We start from the raw sequence: 14,474 nt of genomic DNA on the forward strand, positions 1-14,474 counted from the left end.
GCAGTTTTGATTGCACAGTACACTAGCCGCTGGAATCATCTGTCACTTAAGACAGTAACACTTCTGTCACTGATTTCTGTGGGATAAACAAAATTACTGTTAAAACTAAATATCCTCTGCCTTTTTTGTCCTGATAATGAACTAATCATTTGATTCAGGTGTGTTGACCCAGGGTGATATCTAAAACCTGCAGGACACCGGCCCTCGAGGCCTGGAGTTGCCCACCCCTGCTTTAACAAAATCAGCTTGGAGAAGGTGAAGCTGTCTCTGCTCAGTTTTATTATCTCATGCTGTAATTGTATTTTGGACTTATTGCCAGAAAGACAGCAGACAGTATGTGTTGGCAGCAGTGTTGGGTAAGTTACTTTAAATTAGTAACTTAGTTACATTACTAGTTACTTCTATCAAAAGTAACTCAGTTACTTCAAGTTACTCGTTACTTTCAGAGTAACTAGTTACTAGGGAAAGTAACTTTGGTTTTACTCAGAATTCTCTTGTTAATGTGTTGCTTCCGTAACTGGATACCCAGCAAGATTGCCAGTCTTCTAGCTTGCTTACTTGCCACAAGTGCACTGTGCCACCTACCAATAGAAAGGAAAAAATAATGTGCACATTTCCACGAGAGAAATCCCACGCCTGATTCTATCCTAGCCTGCTTTTTACATCCAACACAAAAACTGCAGTCATGGTGTTTTCGATTGTACTCAGAACTCGGAAATTCTGCCTTCTGAATATGAAGATGTAGGCAACACCAGACTGCAGATGAGCTGCATACAGGGCTGGACTTTGACAAAAAAAATCGTCCCGGGCATTTTGGCTAGAGACCGGCCCACCATTATAGGAAAAATCATAAAGCCTTTGAATGAAAATAAACACTGTTGTGACAGTGATGTACACTGTTCTGATGGTATATATGCATCAATCTATCAATCGTTTGTTGTAAGACTCAGATAATTTTTTTTTTAAAAGTGAGACATTTTAAATGAGAATAAGAAAAGTATTTCCTTGTGCCCCCCTTTCCCTTTTAATGCCCTACATGGAACCCTGGCAACACTTTGCTAGACCCGCCCCTGCACAGTTACCAGCTGTCATCTTCTGGTTTCATCTTCATGTTTCCCTCTCACCACATATTCAAACCGATATCATGACCAGCAGGTTTACAGCTGTGGCTCCAGCAAACATCAGCTGATACTTAATTAATATTAAATAAATTCTAACAACAGCTGATCAAGCTTAAAAGTGCTGCTGTTGTTTACCGTGACATCCGCTGGTTTCCTCTTTCTGGCGCAAAGTGGGCGATAAATAAACAAGAGAGAAAAGCCGATCAGCTGATCATTGATCAGTTTCATGATTGAAGTAGAAACAGGAGAGGGAGGGGAGAGAATGAGAGAAGAAGAGGCAGCTGTGCAGCGTAAACACAGAATAACTCCAACTTTGTGTCTTTTTCATTGTAGCTGAAGTCCGGGACAAACTGTGTTCCTTTTCAGCTCACCCACCCAGCTGTATAGAAACTCCGTCATGCTAGCTAGCACGCAGTATGAAAAAGTCAGCATAACGAAAATAAACTCCACCTAAACTTGGTTCATATCTGACCCAGATGGACTGCAGGTTATAACTTCTTACCTGAAGTTCAGTTCACCTGACACTCTCGGACCAGCGGCCGCTTCGGGTCTCTCCTCTTGCCTCCCTTTTCCTTCATCCACCTGCTGGCTTCCACCACTTGCTAATGTTATTGAATCTGTGGAAGCTCCGCGATGCCACCACACGAAGTAACGAATAACGAGCCTATTTAAATCCCAGTAACTAGTAACGCGTTCCTGGTTTTGGCATAATAACTAGTTACCGTGCGCGTTACCACAATAATAACGTAGTTACTGTAACGCGTTACTTAATAACGCGTTAATCCCAACACTGGTTGGCAGTAAGAAATCACCAAAGCAGGGCTGCACTCTGGGCTGAGTACTTTGTCAACTGCTCTTTACTGTGGTGACTGTGGCTGCCAAATTCAGCACAGATCAGATCAACACAGCTGCTGATGATACAACAATATTAGCACTCATCATCATGGACATGCTTTTCTATAGTGTCTGCAGATGTTGTGCTATCAGTGCTCAGGTGTTAACAAACAATGAAAAAGGTCAACTGTACACTATCTCCTTAAAAACAAATTGTTTTTATTAGAAGTGGCCACAAATAGTTATTGCCAGTTCATCTAATTTGTGATGATGATACAAATCATGCATAAACACACATGCAAACTCATCAATACTTGTGATGTCAGCAACGGCCATACATTTCTCACTTTTAATTGGACAAGTGCATAATGTATTCGTTATTCTAATTAGCTGAGAAATGTTACAGTCATGTGACTGTCATGTTAAAAGTCTCTTAACAGTGTTAGACAAACTCAACAAACTCCTCATACAAGTATGTAGACAACCTAAAGAATGCATATTGTTTGTTTGTTTGTTCATGAGAACAGAGAAAGAAATGTTTTTTTTGAATGCTGAAAATTGAAAATTGTTTCAGGGCTGTGACAGGGAGTCATGGAGTTATTCAATGTGACTGTTAATACTATAAGCCACCTTCTCTGCGATTCACAAAAGAACAAATTATGTGTGTTATTATATGTTGTCCTCAGCTCATTTATGCTTATTACAATATGTGGAAATCTTCTTGTGATAATTTCTATAATTTACTTTAGATATCTCCACACTCCTACTAACTACCTTATCCTCTCTCTGGCTGTGCCTGATCTACAAGTTGGTGCTTTAATATTTCCTTTGAGCATGACAGTGTCTCTAAAGTCATGTTTGTATAAATTCAGTTTACTATGCACCTTAAGAAGCGCAATAGATATGATAATAGGTGTATCTTCCTTATTACATTTGTGCTGTATTTCTGTTGATCGATATTATGCTGTTTGCCACCCTCTGATATATAAAACTAAAATGACTGATTGTGTTGCCATGATGATGGGCCTAGGAAGTTGGGCTGGTGCTATCTTGTTTGGAATTTTTGGCTTCCTGATGTTTTTTATTCCAGGCGAATGTGACACAGTTTGCATTTTCACTCTCATTGCATCATCAGTGGTAGCATATTATATCCCAACAATAGTTTTAGTTTCCATGTACATCAAAATTCTTGTTGTTGCACTGAGGCAGGCACGCAGCATCCATAATACAACTTCTGAGAACACAAAGTCTAAAGCAGTTTCCAGTAAGGAGAGAAAGGCCACAAAGACATTAACCATAGTTATTGGAATATTTTTTAATTTTTTGGGTTCCTCTTTTTGTTAGTTATTCATTTTCTCCTCTGGATAGTTTTATACTTTATGTGCTTCTTGAACCATTTAACTGGTTTTCAATTTCTAACTCAATGCTCAATCCCTTTATTTATGCTTTCTTTTACACTTGGTTTAGAAAAGCTTTTAAAATGATAATTTCTGGAAAAATATTTCAAGGTGATGTTACTAACATAAAACTACACTGACAGCTATATATATATTATGAATTATATCAATAAGAGTAAATATCTCCACAGTTGATCTTCTCTATGTTGTTCATTACAGTTTCAACTATGTAAGTCAACTGTCACTATGCACAGACTGAACTGCCTATGTACAGATTTTATCAGTACACGGTTAATGAGCTTGTTCATGTAATTATCACATTTCTATAAAATATGAAGATATATTGAATGGCTGTTAAAAGTGAGCATGACACAAATGATCATTCTTCTACTACTACTTCTGTATTGCCCTTATAGAAGACCTTGTTGACAAACAGCATATAATGTTACAATAAACATGTACATAATTGTTATAATAATTCTGTCTCTTTTAAAAAAAACAAAAATTAAGTGTGTACTGTGTAAATGAAACACGACAACACAGAGTCCCTAATTAAAGGTGTGAATGACTGTTGAATCCTTATTCCCTAAGCTTGTCTGCGTGTCTGCTTGTCTGTAATTACAGGTGTGTTGGGTCTAAGTCAGACCCCGCTGATCCCAGAACTTATTCCCGTGAAAGAAAAACAAGGCAACAGTGATCGATCTTTTTACTTGCAAGGGAGGCCTTGTCGGTATCCTAGCTCGTCACAATGACCTCTCCGACTGACCCCTCTCGCTCCCTTTTATTGACAACGTTCACACAATAAACAATAGTTTACAACACGTACCTTCCCCACGTAACCCCCCTTGGTTACAAAGACAAGGCACTGTGTGTGTGTGTGTGTTATGTGAGAATGTGTGTGTGTGTGTGTGGCATGCTGCTGATCAAAGGGTCATATAACATAAAAGCACAGGAACATCCTTGGTCATAAAGAGGGTAGTCCCCCCACACCCTAGATAACACAGTGAAGCCATACAAAGGGGAGGAAATTTACCACATCAAACAGACCTTCACAGAGGGTGTTCCTGTGATCAGAAACACTACCGCCCCCCCTCCCAGAATCTTAAGAATCTGGGGAGGGGAGGACAGAAAGAATTCCTTAAAACAATGTACAAATGGTAAACATAAAAATGACAATATTTAACAATTCACCTTAACAAGGTGTTTAGTCCACTTCCCTTATGCGTACTGTGTAAATGAAACACGACAACACAGAATCCCTAATCAAGCGTCTGCTTGTACACAGAGCTAACTTTCTCCCAAACAGCTCTAAGAAAGGTCTAACTTTAGCACTTGGCAATTACATAAGGTGAAGATGTTTGGAGCAGAAAACAATAAAAGAGCAACAACAGTAGTGACATGATATTTTCCCATAATTACTGCCTTAGGATGGTGACATTTTTCATTGCTCACACTAAATTAACTCAAAAAGTCTGTTTTTATTAATTTTTTATTTACAAACATACGTACATCCATACACACAGTATATCTCAACAGGAAAACTAAATATATATTGAACATGGGAACAACTTTTTTTCAGGCGACACATAACACACATGTGTTCCCATCAAAGAAACTGAATCATGAATCTGAACAGCAACACTGAGATAAAATATGTTTATGCCACCCACAAAAAAGCTTTTTCATTTCACTGTCTTAAAAGTGGGAGTTTAAATGCAGTAAACCTTTTCCCCTCTTTCACTCTCTTTTTCCCTCTTCTTGTGTGTGAGAGAATGTGTGCATGTGCGTCAGGTTTGCTTTGTGTTCCAAAGTTGAGTATTTCTGCTATTCTCTCTGCACCTGAGTGTGACACATTATCACACACCTGCATGTTGTTGGGCCAGTTAAGGTCTGACTACAAGAGAGGGAGTTTCTCCTCAGCCAATAACATATCATTGGCCTCTTAAAGCAAGCTAGGTTCCCGCACATCGGAGACTTAAAGAATCGATGTAAGTGTGTCTCTTTGGCCCTTTTTTCTCCTCTGTTCAGAACGCCGATAACACAAGGTGGGAGAGCTGAAACTGGACCTTCACTGAAGGTCCAGTTTCAGGTCACTGAAGGAAACTGCTCGTTGAGATGGCTTGCCAACCGCTAGTGAAGAAATACTATTGAACTGTGTTATTATAATGAATTCCATTTCAATCCATTGTACTCTTACTAGATCATACTGGTAACATGATGTTTACAGATACCCATCAAACTTACTCTATGTTAACATTAGGCCTCACATAACATTCACTATAACACAAATAAAAGGAGGGACAGTGTTAGGAGAAAAACCTCAGGAAAGCAAAGAATCACGGGCCCAGAGTTAATTCATGTACATGGGCGAATGCCTGACCACGTTCCGTCAACTACAGAGACGTGCAGGAAAAGCGCGCCAGGCATCTGCTCAGACTTTATTATATACTGTCCTACTCATGGGTGGAGTACAAGTTCAGGAAAAAACAAGTTCTTATCTGGTGATTGCATACGAGGCTGCACAGGATGCAGCCTTGCAAGACAAAGATGGACAAGTTGATTAACGATCTTGTAGTGGGTTAAAACAATACATGTGGGTGTTGTCTAAACTTGAGCAACTTCCTCATGTGGTCACTTTGTTCCAGCTAAAGAATTAGCTGACATGCTATGTACAAGCATTTCTATGAAATTCAAATAAGCTAAACAATTATTAAGGTAAAATTTTTTAACATTCCCTCCTGTTTTTAGCAGATTTGAATTGTACAGCAAAACACATATCATTTATCAGAACATAACTTCTTACAACATGTATTTTCAGTTAGTTCGTCATAGAATGCATTTGCTTGTTTTTATGGGCAACTTAGACACTTGTATCAGAGTCTACATCATAGTCATCACTATCATCATTGTCATAGTTAACGTCGTCTTCTGGCCTTTATTAATCTTCATGGATGCGTTCAAGAACAGCCCAAATCGATATTCTAATGTCTCTATTCTTAAAGCATGTTTTCCAGTCCCTGTCCATGGGAAAAGGGCGTGGAGAACTTTCTGTCCTGTGATAGGAATACTTATGACTCTTATACTGCAGAAAAAACCCCTCTGTGGAAAGGGTGCTGGGTCCAGTTATCTTAGTGCTGTTATGATCCCAGCAGTCTTCAGAGTGTCATCGTATGCACAATACAGTGACACAGCATTAGGTGATGTTCATAGGAAACTGCTGTCATCACCACCATAGCTTCTGGTTCCTGTGCTTTTCACAGAATCATGATGTCATCCTCGGACTCCCCCTGCGCTGTCGATGGAGCTTGGCACGCTCCCCTCATCCTTCAGGTGCCCGTCTGTTGTCCAAAATCTCCTCTGTTGGCCTCTGGAAATCCCCCTTGGCACAGTTCTCATTCCAACGCAGCTTCATGGTCCTTGCTGCGGCTCCAAAGTCTAATCTCATGATGGGCCCCAACCAGCTTGACCTTTGACCTCAACCACTGCCTGGGCTGTCAGCTATGCCTGGAATGGTTCTTGCTTCTCACCGGGCCTCTGAAGATTTTTCAGGAGATGACTGCTGCACCTGTATTTCCTTGCTAGTAGGAAAAACTTCTATTTGGAGAGCATGTCAACAATCATCAAACCACATTCTTTAGTTCAGTGAACTTCACTTATAGGCCATCAAAGCCTCATCTGAACATGGATGCACTACTTGCATAGGTTCAATACCCGTTGAATGAACTGTTAATCACACAAATCGCTGCAAAAATCATATAAAACATAGTTTAATGTTAATTCATTGTTTCATGTTAATCCTGGACCCCTCCTCTTGACACATGGACACTCCCATGAGTCAACTCATCAAAACCAGATTCCTGTCTTAAAGAAAAAGATTAGCTAGATCGTGTCCCAGGCAACATCAAGGCGTCTCCTCCTCTGGAGCAGCACCACTCCGGACCTATAATCCTGCAATAAAAGATGTTAGTGTGTTTTGCATATTAAGTTTGCTTTAAAAACTGGCTCCACCAGGAGCCTGCATACACACCATCATGGCCTGAAAAACAAGATCTGGAAGTGAAATCAAACTTCACACTTATAAACAATTATATCATAAGAGTGATAAAGCATTCAACATCAGCAAGACAAGTATCATGTGCAGGTTTTTTCAAATCAGTAAACTACAATTATTTCTATAATTTGCCTCAGACATGGATCATCCCATGTACTCAGTCAACATTAATGTAATCGCTGACTTCCCTTAAGCAAAGTCACTCAACTCATCAATCAGTATGAGCTCAATGGTGGTCAGCTAATGAGCCCCATATTAAATTATTCCATAAACACTGCATCTCTTATTTGTTTTTCTCATGTCACTTGTCCGCTTCTGCTGAATTCTCTACATGTACTCTTAGAAAAACAAACATTAGCAATACACATAGATGGTGACCAGGCGCAGGTCGACAGGTTCCAGAGGTGCTATAAAAAGACCATAAAGTTAGCCATCCATAGCTGTGGAAAGAATGTTATTCACATCATCAAAGTAACCTTCACATTTTCCCCAAAACACAGTGTAACAGCATCACCACTCATAACCTGTAAACACAGTTTTCTTCACACATAAACCCAGAAATCCTGTAGTAGAAAAACATTAACTAGTTGTTCTGGTATAAATCACATGATCAAGTCACATGAAGAACTGTAATGCTGTAGAAAAGAAATGTAAATGTTAGCGCTGCGCAGGTGTATACACTCTTTCTCACAGTAATCTCTGTGAGCAACACAAACCCATGAATAACACACCCCTGGTAGATTCACAAACACAGAAAGTGGCATTTAAAAGTTAAATCGGTATGCAACCTCGGATGTTGCTGTCATCTTTCTGCTCCTGTAAAAAGAAACACGTAAATTCATCCACCCTTTTGGCCTGTCTAGGTGAAGGTTAACTTTGAGTCGTGGTCAAGTCTTGTCAGCTTTTACCAGTCAGTCAGTTTTTTTTTATTTCCATTTATTCATTCATTCATTCATTCATCCATTCTTTCTTTCTTTCTTTGGTGATAGTGGAAACTATCGCCGCATTTGATTTCCACCCTCAGCAAAATGACGTCATTTCAAAAGAAAAAAGAAGAATTTTAGATCGGATTACCTCGCTGAATCCTTTTTAGGCAGGGACTCTCATTTTCTAATCATCCCAAATAAGTGGCTTTCTCCTGAGCCCATTTTAATGTGGAGAAACTCACTTGTAACAATTTTCTTGAAGACGTATCGTATAGCGCTTCTAATCATGCAGATCTGCTCAAACAGAGATTATCGAACAAAACTTTCAGTGGACTGTGAAAGTATCAAAATAAAAAGGCCTTGTTACGTCATGACACAAGCTCCTCATCTCAGGAGGGTAAATCATACCATTAGCATGGTTTATCATACCATCATACTAATTGGCAGGCTCAACTTCACAACAAAAGAAAAATCATCAGCTAGATTCACTCCGAACCAACCATCAGCTGCACAACACACAACATAAGCCTAATATGTTATTAGCTATGAGTTTAATCCCCAGGTCTGTGCTTCTCACTCATTTAGGCCACACACACCCATTTCATTCAGTTTTCCTCTTTTCCCGTCATCATAAAACATGTGACATGTTGTCATGCACTTCACAAAAGAAGTTTGTTCTGACGTATTCAGAGTTGTGTATCTAAGTACAGGATACACTCGCACATCAAAACAGGAAACTCAGTGTTTTAGAGTCTCCACTCTAACAAACTCCAACACATCTCATTCACTCGTGCTAAAATTCAGTCACCTTTCCTGAATCTAAGAACGATCAACTAAATTTGCATATCAGCTATTAACCCACTAAGATGACAGGACAACAGAAATGCATATTCAAAATGTTATCACAAAAATAGAATTTCCCTCATGCAGTAAATTACTTGTGCTGCATCAATCAAGCAGAAAGCATCTCCCAATTTACTGTATTAACAACTAAATTTATTGTCTGATCACTGGTTGGTCAAACCAGAATCTTTTTTCCCACAAAAGTTAAACTGTTGTCCTGCAACCTAGAGAGTAAATTTTTTTTTATTGGATAAATTCAGCATTTGATAACAAGTGTCTGTTAAATTCACACTATTTTAACACTGATGAGAGATAACAAGCTAATTTTCATTGCATGGGTGTTTGTGTTATTAGGCAGGTTTAATGCATGTCTGTGGAGCTGCATCTGCTATGAGTCCATTGATCTTTGCATCACACTAAGTGACTTGGACAAGATGGTAAACAGACTTACATGCTTAAAATGTTGTCTAATCTTCATGAGTACTCTTGTGTTTGGAAGTGTTAGTAGGGTTAATACATGTTCTGCTTGTGTGTGTGTGATTTTGTATGTTTCTTTTTGCAGTGTTTCAGACTCCTTCACAATTTTCCCACTTAAGCAGTCAGTTTTGTTTTTCCCAGGTTTGCTAACCCAAATTTTGATTTCCCACTTTAAACACCAGCATTCTCACTTACTCTCACTGTTGTCCTCTCCCACTTCAACAGTCCAATAGCAGGCAGTTCTCTTTCAGCTTTGTCCTGTGTTTCACTGTCTCTTCTTGCCATTTTCTCCAAAAGTGGCAAATGTCAAACTCCAACAGTCTCCTCAGTTCTCCTCAAACGTTCTTTTCACATGCACAGTGAATTTGCAGCTTGTTGGGAACACAGTGCCATTCATCCAATCAGGCAGGATGATGGGTTTGCTCTTCTTCTCTGATGCTGTTTGTCCACACTGCTGCTGCTTGCTGGGACTCTTTGCCCAGGACTTTGCTGCTGTCTCTTTATCTGCCATGTTATTGCTCTTTGGAGCTGCATTCCTTGTCTTCAGGGGGGAGTGAGAGCTCGCTTGTGAGTTTAAGAGACACATGGTGCTGTAAATAAGTTAGCCAGAAACCTGGCCTGAATGTTTCCAATGATGTTAAACTATAACTTTCTTCCGACCGCTGCATGTGGAAAATTGATTCAGGTCTGCTTGTCACCTGAAAGTGACAAACTAAGACATTTTCATTATTATTATCACTGCTTAACCAACACACACAACTCTCTCTCTCTGTTTTTGTGAACTGTCCTTTCTTAAAAGCAGAAAATGAGATTGTAGTTGTTCTTGGCTGATAAACACAAAACCTTTTTCCTATGATTATTTTTCATCTACAATGTAAATTTTGTCTTTTTTTTACTCTTTTTTTTTTTCTTTCAATAGCTGGCGACCTGCAGAATCACCGCTCTCACAATCAGAGGCAATTACTTTTACACAGCGCACAAAAACACTGTGACGTCAGACACATTAACACTCACTTTTTTCATCTGCATAAATAAATCATTTGGCCAATGGCATGTGCTATCGTGATCCATAAATATGATCACAAGTTTATTTAACTATTTTTCAACCCACCAAAACAAATAAACAAAAACATGATGCTGATGCTATGAACACTCTACACATATGAGTCAAGATGCAGGAAAACTGCTCATGGAAACTCTGCACATTCCAGTTATCACAGTTCTATTTCCCTCTCTTTGAAGAGTTCTCAGCCAGCTCCTGATCTGATAATGTGTAGCTTGCTCATCAGCTCAGAAAAGACCACAATGCAACCTCACACAGTGGTTGCGTGCTTTGCCCCACAGTGGCAAAGACTTGCACTTTCATATTCAATTCAGCTTCTCCGTCATGTAGTTTTCAGCTGTTTCATACAGGGTTCAGCATATTAGTTGTTATTATAGGTTTGCTCTATATCTCAGCAAGGTCTCATCCAGGATGACAGGTTTTCAAGCAGGTCAAGTGCCTCTATGCACTTAATTAGTTAAAATATTTACCTATTTTATTTCATATGTCATTGTACTGAATTTGAGCAACCCTAAGCTTAATGCAGATTACTTTCAACAATTATCCACCTCACATCATGACTGACTGAGGTGCCTCTTCATATTAATATTATTTCATCATTAACACCAGTTTACAGGTTGTTATCCTTGCTATTATTAGTATGAATACATTAAAGGTAAGTTGTAATTTAACCTTTTGTTTATGTTTATTTTACTTTATTCCTCTTGTATTTATATCTATTCAGTCGGGTCTGTTTCCAACCCTTTTTAAACTACTTTAAACTACTTTGATCTCCAGTTTTCACTTGATGAGGGATTATTATGTTCTTCCTGATATGGGTGAATGTATAACGGGTGGTGCTGCAGATGCGGCTGCAGGAACGGGTGGTGGATTAATAAAAGGATTTCGAGGACTGCACAGTGTCTCGTCTGATTTTACATTGAATACTGTTTTACACGCCCCCGTATCACAGAGTGCGATCAATAACATACCATTAACATGTACTGTGATCTCGGGTTTGTCTACAGCTTGTGAAACTAATTGGTGAACATTGAACACCTCTGTGTCTTCCTCACTTTCCTCAGCTTGTTCTCTATCCTCTAGTCATTCATCCTCATGCTGACGCCTTCCTGTCCCTGACCTGCAATTCCTTGAGAAATGACCTTCCTTTCCACATGTCCAGCATTTGTTATCTTTCTCCTCACCATCTTGTTCTGAGCGTCTGCAACCTCTCCCTCTGTAACTTCCTCTGCCTCTTCTCTGTCCCTGCCTTTGTCCCCTGAATCCTCCTGAAAATGCAATAAATCCTGTGGCTGGATCTACTGTGAAAGTACCTGCGTCTTTCTCTTTTTTTGTAACTACACGGAAAGCATGTTCTGCATACTGCAAAGCCTCAGGTAGAGGCCCTGTGTTCCTGGTCACCCAGTGTTTCTCTATGTATGTTTTTATGGCAGGCATTGCTGCCGTTGGTGCGGGAAGTGATGCTGGTGCATAAGGTGGAGGGTGGCCGCACGCAGCTTGAGTTCCGCCTAAAAGGGGATTTTGCTTTTTTGATTGCTTAGCTTTCTGTTGCTGTTTTTTCTTTTTATTTTCTTGACGTCTATTTACTTCCTCCTCCCAGGCTGCATGAAGCTGCAATTCGTGTGCACGTCTACCTTTCTTTTTTAAGTTCTTTGTGTCATTTAGTTCCTCTACTAAAGCTTCTTTTAGCTGAGTTACAGCTGAGGGGTTGCATTTTCCTTCCCAGTTGGGACATTTTGTTTTCTTAGAATTTCTCCATCTACAAACACTAATTTGTCCGGCGCCTGGACATTTTTTCTCTAGCCACTGCTCGTCAGCAGTGAGTTTGGTGGGCTGATTACCCATTATCACACAACTGCAGAGCCGTCTCTGGCATGAGACGCGGGGGTGGTTGCTGACACGCCCTTCTACTTCCTGCTAATCACGAAGCGGTGTCAGTTTTATGGGATGAAACCCAACCTTTCCCCTTTGTCACCAGTACTTGAGCTCCTTACACTAAATAAAAAGACAGTAACAATGGAAGTAGTTCAGCATCTTATTGTGCTGTAAAAAATCACTTACTTCCGACACACAGAAAACACAAACATTTATACACAGTCGCGCAGATCCTTACGGCGGATCACTCCTAAACCCTTACGGCGGGTGAGACCTTTAACGTGTTTTACTTTACAATCCTTTCGGCGGATTAGTCCTATGAACCCTTACAACCTTATTACACGTATTTTTAGAAATCCGTACAGTGGATTAGACTGTCAAACCCTTTCGGCGGGTGAAACCTATTTCCTTTTTACGCGAGTGTGATTGAGTGGATTCTTTACCTTTCCAAGATCTCTCCGTCTATGTTTGAGGTCTTTCACTGGATCCCAGCGCCATGGACCGCTTAACCGGCCTGAACCCGAATTTATTTACGTCCCAGGACTTTCACTCCTTCCTAAAGGAGGCTGTCGACAGTCTGCAGTGCGGGCTCCCCACGGCGACAGGATACAGGTAGATCTCTGGTTTGGAGTCACAACAATCGAGTTGCTTTTTCCAACTCCGGCTCGGAGGACCAAGAAATGTTAGGAGAAAAACCTCAGGAAAGCAAAGAATCACGGGCCCAGAGTTAATTCTGTCAACTACAGAGACGTGCAGGAAAAGCGCGCCAGGCATCTGCGCAGACTTTATTATATACTGTCCTACTCATGGGTGGAGTACAAGTTCAGGAAAAAACAAGTTCTTATCTGGTGATTGCATACGAGGCTGCACAGGATGCAGCCTTGCAAGACTTAGATGGACAAGTTGATTAACGATCTTGTAGTGGGTTAAAACAATACATGTGGGTGTTGTCTAAACTTGAGCAACTTCCTCATGTGGTCACTTTGTTCCAGCTAAAGAATTAGCTGACATGCTATGTACAAGCATTTCTATGAAATTCAAATAAGCTAAACAATTATTAAGGTAAAATCTTTTAACAAACAGATACTGTTTTATGCTATATTTTGTTTGTGTCTCTTCTGTCATTGTGGCTCAGTAGTGAGTAGTGGTGCAACAGATCACTGTTGACCCGTGATCCGAACCGATCCCTCTCCATGGTTCAGTACGCACGTGATCCGAAGATTCGAAAAAGAAAAAAAAAGTTTCACTGCACAAGTTTCATGCGCAATCTGCGCATGGTCAGTCTTTCAAGCAATAGTCATGGCCAGCGTTAGCGGTCCAACTGAAGGAGCAGAGGCGCTCGAGAAACCTCCAGCATCACTTAAATCTCATGTGTGGGAGCATTTTGGCTTCCCCGTTAAATATGTAGCTGGGTAAAGGGTGGTGGATAAAACACAACAACAACAACAAACTTTATTTATATAGCACATTTAAAACCAGTGGTGTACCAAAGTGCTTAACATGTAAGAGAGTAGGATGAAGTAACAGGGAAGGATGAGGGCTATGGGGCAAGGTACCAAAACATGCTAGCAGGTTGAATGGCATTAAAACACAAAAGCAAAAGAATTGCTAAAAGCATAAAAGGAAACTAAGTGTAAAGGATAAAACAGTCAATTTTTTTTTAAAATGATTAAAAGTAATTAAGAATAAGCCAAAGATAAGAATAAGCATTAAGCTAACTGACAAGCAGGCATTAACTGGTAGAAAAGGCGATTTGAAGAAATGGATGGAATCAGACTCGCGTATAGCGATGAGGAGGTTATTCCATAAATCAGGTGCAGCCAAGGCAAACGCGCGGTCACCTCTAGTCTTCAGCCGGGATCTCGGGAGTACCAAGAGTGACTGGGA

The 14,474-nt window shown here is 40.1% G+C and overlaps 3 long non-coding RNA genes and 1 pseudogene across 3 annotated transcripts; 2 read left to right on the top strand and 2 right to left on the bottom strand.

Annotated features, from left to right (window-relative positions):
* Nucleotides 1–2,504: 2,504 nt before the first annotated feature.
* LOC146518762 (trace amine-associated receptor 1-like) lies at nt 2,505–3,519 on the top strand (annotated as a pseudogene).
* A 1,466-nt stretch (nt 3,520–4,985) lies between these two features.
* Nucleotides 4,986–8,608, bottom strand: LOC146518763 (uncharacterized). Its single transcript, XR_014874173.1, has 2 exons — nt 7,880–8,608; nt 4,986–7,419 (listed from the first exon to the last, which is right to left on the bottom strand). It is a non-coding gene; the product is annotated as an uncharacterized LOC146518763 (long non-coding RNA).
* A 1,111-nt stretch (nt 8,609–9,719) lies between these two features.
* LOC146518764 (uncharacterized) lies at nt 9,720–13,315 on the bottom strand. Its single transcript, XR_014874172.1, has 2 exons — nt 12,722–13,315; nt 9,720–11,604 (listed from the first exon to the last, which is right to left on the bottom strand). It is a non-coding gene; the product is annotated as an uncharacterized LOC146518764 (long non-coding RNA).
* On the top strand, nt 11,430–12,466 carry LOC146518765 (uncharacterized). Its single transcript, XR_014874171.1, has 2 exons — nt 11,430–11,530; nt 12,413–12,466. It is a non-coding gene; the product is annotated as an uncharacterized LOC146518765 (long non-coding RNA).
* Nucleotides 13,316–14,474: the final 1,159 nt, after the last annotated feature.

This window comes from Neolamprologus multifasciatus, chromosome 5 (assembly GCF_963576455.1).
Source record: "Neolamprologus multifasciatus chromosome 5, fNeoMul1.2, whole genome shotgun sequence".
NCBI lineage: Eukaryota > Metazoa > Chordata > Actinopteri > Cichliformes > Cichlidae > Neolamprologus > Neolamprologus multifasciatus.